Genomic DNA, 8,423 nt, shown 5'->3' with positions numbered 1-8,423 from the left:
ATTGCCTGAAGACATCTGATGATTTCTTATAGGGTTTTCGATAGAATGTGAAGCTTTGGTTTCCATGCTCTATTTAAGAGGAAAAAGAAGTCTCTAAACCCTGGGTAAATATTGCTGTTTAAAAATATTTGCTAGTGGTTTTGTCTTTGTTGTTGTCTTCAAAAATCTCTCAAGTTATTGGAGGCTCTCTCTTCAGATCTTTCTGTCTGCCTGGCTGCCCCATCTGTATTTCCATGGATAGCTAAAATTCACGTGGCCCAAGCTGAACACACCTTTGCTTTGTTAAATGTATTCCATCTTGCTTTGTCAGTTAATACCATCACACTTAATTTTTTCTACTAACTTAGGACGAGGTTTGACTTCTGTCTTTTTCTGCATCTACTGCACGTATCTGTGCTGTCAAGTTCTGCCAATCCTGCCTTTCTTGCCTCCATTACATCTGTCTCCTCTGTACACCCAGCTGCTACTTGCTTCTTCACATCTTCTATGATTTTTCTCTTCTTTCTGTTTAATCATCTTTAGTCAGATTTAAAATTATGCCACCTGGTGACTCATCTTTTGTCCTAAAACCCTGAACTATTTCTGAAGTATTGGCAACAGACTGGGTATGAGGAGGTTCCCAGGGCTAAGATGAGGAACTTAATCCAGCATAAGCATAGAATGTTTGGGATTTCACTGACTTCTCTTATAAAAAAGAAATTTCGGGAAGCACAGGAAGGGTTTATTAGGCAGAAATTTTAATCTACACTCCAAAGTGGAGCCCAGGTCCTCAAGATGCCCAGGTACATTATTTCCTGGAACAGGAAACATTTATGTTTTCTTTGAGGGGGTGAGCATATCCAGAAAAAGGTGACCTGCTCCCCAGAAGGGTACTAGCCTTCTTTCTTGCAGAATATTGCAGGTATGAGCCCAGTTTTAAAAAAATAGGTAATTTAAGCATTCTTTGGATTCTCTCAACTTGTTCCTTTATCTTAAGATCATGTTTTTGTTCAAGTCAGCCAATTTATTGACTTTCAGTATTCCTGAGGACTTTTGGGCCCAAAAGGAAAGGAGCCTAACTTTAACTGAGGGAACACTGACATGGAGAGCCTCGAGTAGCCCCTCACTGAGGCCCAGACATTGCAGTCTTCTTAACAGTACAATTGTAGTTATGATTTCTTTGTCTCCTGTCCACCTATCTTTTATTTCTTCTGTCCTGCCTCAGAATGAACACTGTAGCTACAGATTCTACAGCAGCATTTTCCAGAAGCAAAAAGTGTAAATCACAACCTGAGAACATTATGCTCAGTGACGTAAGCAGGCTCAGAAAATCAAGCAGTATCTGACCAATCTCACTGACCTAGGAAAAGTGGTAGAAGTGGATAACACAATGGTGTGTTACCATGAGCTGGGATGGGGTGATGGAATGAGAAAGCATAGGGTGAAGGGTACAAAGTTCCAGTTAGGAAGAAAAAGTTCTGTGAGCATTGTGCAATACAGTGACTATATGTAGTCATAATGTAGATTTTAAAGTTGTTAGAAGAGCAGATATTAAATGTTCTCACCACAAAAGTTAAGTATGTGAACCAATGGATGTGCTAATTAGCATTATTTAGTAATACTACAATAAATACATACATCAAATAACACATTATAATGCACACATCAAAATAGCACATTATAACACACAAATATATATTTTTTGTTAACTAAAGATAAATAGGAAAAGTCCAACTTGGATATCCCTGAGGTCATTCTCCCTGGGCTCTGTCCAGGTGGCCTAGGGGAGCACAGGGCTCTGCCCCTTGAGCTACAGTCCCTTTCCACAACATTGGAGAAGAATCTGGGTTTTGTGTCTGTGCCTGCATATTCCTACAACTTCTCAGAGTCCTTTGAGCAATGACTGAGGAGATGAGCCATGCAGTAAACAGACCTAGATCTCGCTTTCACTTTCAGGATATAATTTAGCCTCATTTAAGAAAATTTTGCTTTAATCTCTTACTTGGTGCATCATTTTTCTTGCAGAATTAACTAAATATGCCAGATAACTTTTTTTTTTGTGTGTGTGTAGGGGGGTAGGAACCACACTCCAGAAAGAATGGCTGCTATCATGAAATCAACCAATAACAAATGCTGGCGGGGATGTGGGGAAAAAGGAACCCTGCTTCACTGCTGGTGGGAGTGTAGACTGGTGCAAGCACTGTGGAAATCAGTATGGAGATATCTCAAAGAACTAGGAAGGACTGGAAGTCCCATTTGACCCAGGTATTCCCCTTCTGGGTATCTTCCCCAAAGGATTAAAAGCATCATACCACAGCAATATATGCACACCTATGTTCATAGCGGCACAGTTTGTAATAGCTAAGACTTGGAAACAGCCCAATTGCCCATTAACTGGAGACTGGATAAAGAAAATGTGGTTTATTTTATAAAATGGAGTATTAGTCAGGCCACTTACTTTTAGATGAATGGCTGTTAGGTAGCCATCTATCAATCATTCCAGGACCAACCTATGCAACTCAAGCTTTGTGGGAGAAAATTAATCTTGAAAATTTGATGCAGTACCAGAATAGTACCTTACTGATTACTTCTTTAAAAACCTCATGCAGGCCTCATTTTATTGTATTTATTTTGGCAATAAAAATATTGACTTAAGTGAGTATTAAGTGATTTCCCATTTCTCATACAGAGGATGACAGAGAGATATGGTGAAATTTTGGATTAAAAATTTATTACAGTAAAATATACATTGTCAAGAATGATAGGATAAATGTGTTCCCAGGAAGGGAGAGTATTTTGAATATTTTGAGGGGAATTAGTGTCAATATGTCTTCTACTATAATAAATATTTATTTAAACATTCACTGTTATTTGATCATATGGTGTTGATCAAACATTTATGATACTTTCTGTAAAATAAAAACATTGTGGTATAATAGGATACCCAGATGAGGTATAGCTGGGTCAAATGGGATCTCCATTTTTAGTTTTCTGCGGAATCCCCATACTGATTTCTATTGTAGTCCTGCTAGTTTATAGTTCCACCAGCAATGTAGACATCATATTACCGTGATACATGCATAACCATATTTATAACAGCACAACTTATAATAGCTAAATCTTAGAAGTGACCTATATGCCTATCAACAGATGACTGACTAAAAAATGTGATATATACATATATATATATATCATATACTTGAGTCATTGATAGGAAAATGGATCCACCTTGAGACCATAATGCTAAGTGAAATAAATTAGACACAGTAGGTAAAATATCACATAGTTTCTGTTTGAGAAAATGAAAGTATAAATAATTTAGAGAACAAATTAAAAGATAGATGATACAAACCAGAGAGATAGACTTTTTGGAGATGGGAGAAGGGGAAGAGGAGGAGGAAGAAGTAAAAACAATCAAGACGCAATATATACCTGCACCATTTTCTCATGATGAATGTATTTATTATGTACCACAAACATATATTAATGAAAATAAGGGAAAAAACTAAATATTACAATGTGCCTTCATTCACCTTATTCACTAAATCTTCCAGCATGTAACTTCTAGCACTTTTCCAAAGTCAAATTGATCGTGAAAGTTAAATGTTTTGAATCAATTCTGGACATTGAGGCAGCCACAACAGTAAGAGTAAGACTCTTTTTGTGGAAATAGAAAAGGGATCTGGGGTTGTGAGGGGAGAAGAGGAGGGAGCAGAAAGGATCAAGATTATGTAGATATGTCTATCTACCAAGACCCCATGATGAATATATTCATTATTACAAACATATACTAATAGAAAATTAAAAATTATATAGACACTCATGAAAGCAGATTTCTAGAATTGCTCTAGAAAGTGGCAAGAATGATGAGGTAAGTGTGTTTGAAGCAAGGGGGAATATTTGGAAGAGGATTAAAGGCAATGTGTCTTTTACTGTAATAATTCTTTTTAGAAATTTAAATATTCACACTTCATATGTTACTGGCATATCATAGTAAAAATAGAATACAAACCTAAGCAACTTGAACATACTATTTCAAATCCTGGTAGTAAAATTGTTTGACAAGGTTATTACCCAGATCATTAGAGAATAAATAATAACACACAAAATAGTACTAGATAGTTATAAATGATTTCTTATGTTCTTACAGCTTTACTAATCCTGCTTCCTCAAAAGTTAAATCATTGGGTGATCATCCCACAAAGACATACTCACATATTTCTCATAATATACTCAATTATATTTATTTTTTCTTATACACAAGATGTAGCCTCATGATTTGCATATCATAGAGATAAAGTTGACCTAAATTATATGGATATAGATTGGTTTCTCCACAAACTAAATCACCTCCATACCTCCCCATTATCAGAGTCATTCTCATTTCCTGTGATAAGAAACTGAAAATTTTGAGTTTTATTTGACCCTAGCTCTGTTGGTCAACTCCAGCTGGTATAGTGGACAACAAATACTATAGACTGGGTTACTTAAGTAATAGTCATTCATTTCTCATAGTTTCTGAAATTGGAAAGTTCAAGATCAAGGTTCCAGCAAGGTAGTTTTTTTTTTTAAGGCCTCTCTTGGTTTGGAGGTAGCTGCCATCACACTATATCCTCACATGGCCTCTTCTTTATGAGTGTGTGGAGACAGATAGTTTTCTGGTGTCTCTTCTTATAAGGGCTCTGGTGAGCTCATCTCACACTAATCAACTCACAAAAGCCTCACCTCCAAATACCATAACATTAGGGGTTAGGGCTTCAACACATGCATTTGGGGGAACTTGGACATTCAGCCCATAAGACCTCCCTCTTCTTCTCAACCAAGTCATGCCCAGTCTTTCTCTGTGGTAATGCATTAATCTGCCTCTTCCTTTCCATTCTAATTGTGAATATTGGAAATCATATCCATTGTTACTTTATCCCTGGGCTGCTGCAAAGTGGCATTTACCTCTAGAAATGGCCTTTCCTTCCCTTCCCTTCCCTTCCCTTTTGTTTTCCCTCTCTACCTCCCTCCCTCCTTCCTTTCTTTTTTCCTTTCTCCCTTTCTCCCTTTCTTCTTTCCTTCTTTCTCTCTGGATTTGTGTATGTGTGGGTGTGTGGGTGTGTGTGCGTGTGCCTGCGCTGGGGATTGAAATAAGAGCTTGTGTATGCTAATCATATGCTCAACCACTGAGCCACGTCCCTAGCCCTCGCATTTCTTATTTTAAATTAAATTCATTGTTTACCTAGTTCCTGGGCCAATCATTCTAAAATGACTTAAATTGTGTTAGTGCCTAACTGAGAATATCAATGATTTCCTAAAATCTGTAAAGTAGGTTGACTGCCGAGGTTAGCTAAGTCTCTTAAAATCTTCCAACCTTATTTTCTTTTCTTCTTACTTTTCTACAGATCGACTAATGCCCCCACTGTCCCACAACCTGGGCTGTCATCTCTGCCTAATGGTTTCCACCCTGGGCAGCACTTCCCACCTCTCCCACCTGTCTATACTGCAACTGTCCTACTGTCAGCTGAATCTTCCAACACTCATTGAATTCTAGGGAAAATATGTTTTTTGTTGTCCATTGGCATTTAATATTGTTTACAACCATAAATAATATATAGTGTCTTTGTGTTTGTGTTTTCTTCTTTCAATCTAAGTAAATTGCATCATCTCATGCAATATCATCCTGAAATTGGATGTTTGCTTTTGTTTTTAATTCAGCAATTCAACACTTTGTTTTTTATTGAGATTTACCTGTATGAATCTATTTAATTCTCTTTATTTTTACACAGTACCTCACTGTATGGCTGCATTACATTTTAATATTAGACTTTCCTCTTTATATACATTTACTTTATTTCCAATTATCCATGAGCTGTAAAAAATTTATTAAATGTCTTGTTACATTAAATGACCTCAAATATCTTGTGAAATCTTTTTTTAAATACTAGATTAGGGGCAAGTGCATTTTCTGGTTTTACATATTACCAATTTATTCTCCAAAAGAGTTATATAAATTGCATGGCCATCAGTTTGAAAATTTCCAGTTTTGAAGATCATCACCAGCTTCTTAATTTTACTGGTTTTATTGTGACAAATGATCGCTTCATTGCTTTATATTGTATTGTTCTTTTCTACTAATGAAATTGACAAGCTCTTCATGTTTATTTGCCACAAGGCTTTCATCTTCTATAAATTGTCTACATGTCTTTTGGTCATCTACTTTTTCTTGCTCTTTATTTAGTCTTAGGAGTTGGAAGAAACTTTACAAGAGTTTTGTCTGTACATATCTTCTATAATTTTATTAAATACCTTTTTACATTGTTTATGATGTCCCTGAGCATGTAAACATTGATAAAGAATTTTGATAATCAACTAAGAGCTATATCCAGTCATAGCATTCTTTACTACCTTATGTTTTCTTTTCCATCATCTGTTTGTTTGTCACCTTTCTTTCTCCAGTAGACTGTATGCTCCATGAGACCAGGAAACACTGCTGATTTTGCAACTGCAGTGTTGTCCATGTTGAGAACTTGAGTGGAACCTAACAGGAACTCAACAAAGTTGGTTGAGTAAATGAATGAGTTAGGGAATTAAAGGAATAGACTTTCAGAGAGAGAGAGAGAGAGAGAGAGAGAGAGAGAGAGAGAGAGAGAGAGAGGATGATTAGTGAGAGAATCTTCAACTCTCAGTTGCATACTCTTAAGTTCTGGTTCTCCTGTTCCCAACTACTTCTTTATTCTTACAGTCAGTCTCTCTACTACTTCATTATTTTCCTCTCACACCCTACCCCCTATTATTCTAGCTGAAGCAAGTTTGTTGCTTTCAACTAAAGTTAGAGCAAATGTCTTTAAAAGGTAGCTTCATGAGTCAGGAACCTATCTAGTCTTATTTAGTGCTATATCCTCACTACCTAGAGGAGTGACTGTGACTTTTAGAAACTCAATAAAATTGTTTAATAAATGCAGGTTGAATGTCTTGGAGACTTTATTAGAATTGCACTGAAATTATAACTTGGATAGAATTAAAATGTTTAAAATTATTTTTACTGAGAGCTGATAATTGTACATATTTCAAAATTTGTTTTGATATTTTGGTACATGTATACATTGTGCAATGAATATTTAGATTGTCCATCATTCAAACATTTATCATTTTTATGAGAACAGTCCAAATTTTCTCTTCTAACTATTTTGGCCTATAAGACACAATATTTTAAAATTGTGATCACCGTTCTGTGTATCAGTGCACAAGAACTTATTCTCCTCACTAGTTGTGTCTTTGCACTCATTAATTATTCTCTCCCAGGACCTCTCCCACCACCCTTCCCAATACCTGGTAACCACTGTGCTATTCTTTCCTTGAAGAAGCCCAGTTCTTTTAGATGTCACATATGCATGAAGTCATTTGGAATTTGTCTTTCTGTGTGTGGCTTGTTTCACTCAATGGAATGTCCTCCAGGGTCACCCATGTTGCCACAAATTACAAGATTTCATTCTTCTCTTTTCCCAAATGATATTCTATTATGTATATGTGCTACATTTTTTTAATCCATTCATCTATTGATGGAAACTTCATAATAATTTCATATATTGTTTAAGCAGTGCTATAATACCATAAACATGGAAGTATACATTTCTTTTCAACATACTGATTTTGTTACTTTTGGATATGTATTTAGTGATCTAGAGGTGGGATTGCTGGACTATTGGTAGTTCTATTTTTAATTTTTCAAAAGAAGACATAGAAAAGGCCAACATGTATGTGAAAATGCTCTACATCACTACTCATCAGAGAAATATAAAACAAACCCACGATAAGAAATTAAAAGAAACCATATCCCTCCAGATAGAGTGACCCTTATCATAAAGACAGAGGATAACAAAATGCTGGTGAAGATGTGGAGAATGGGAACTCACACACACTACTGGTGGAATTACAAATTAGTACAGAAACTAAGGGAAACAGAAATCACATGTGTATTACAGTCTTTCCAGCTAATAACATGGCACTACTCTCCATTGACTTGGCTTTTTTTTTTGTCCTTTAATTTTACCTATAAAAATACTGATGTATTTTCTCAGATTTATATTTAGATGTGATAATTTTTATTGTGATTGGAAGTGAGATTTTTATTTAAAATTATTTTGTCTTTGATAGTTTTAGGAATATTAAGTTTCTTTGTGTTTTTATCTTAGCAATTTTCCTGGATTTTTGGATTTTGTTTGTTACTTAAAATAAGAGAAGCTAACCATGCTTGTCACTTTCTCTGGACCAGACACAGTTCTAGGCACAGCTCTAAGTATTAAAAGAGTCTTGATAATTTTCATTCTCACAGTAACACTACAAGTAGCTTCTCTTACCACTGCATTTTACAAATGAGGAACCGAGGCACCAGAAAGTTAAGTAACTTGTCCAGTGTCACGTAGTTAGGAATAAGTCAGGTTTGAAGTTAGGTGGGCTGG

General features: G+C 35.8%; 1 non-coding gene across 1 annotated transcript; it reads left to right on the top strand.

Annotated features, from left to right (window-relative positions):
- Positions 1–1,709: 1,709 nt before the first annotated feature.
- Positions 1,710–1,912, top strand: LOC147828930 (small nucleolar RNA SNORA73 family). Its single transcript, XR_015449975.1, has one exon. It is a non-coding gene; the product is annotated as a small nucleolar RNA SNORA73 family (small nucleolar RNA).
- Positions 1,913–8,423: the final 6,511 nt, after the last annotated feature.

Source organism: Heterocephalus glaber, unplaced genomic scaffold (genome assembly GCF_053883595.1).
Source record: "Heterocephalus glaber isolate CG9 unplaced genomic scaffold, H.glaber_assembly_v1.0 deba00000818, whole genome shotgun sequence".
NCBI classification, from domain to species: Eukaryota; Metazoa; Chordata; class Mammalia; order Rodentia; family Bathyergidae; genus Heterocephalus; species Heterocephalus glaber.
Note: the sequence above shows the minus strand (reverse complement) of the source record. Positions and strands in the feature narration are given on the sequence as shown.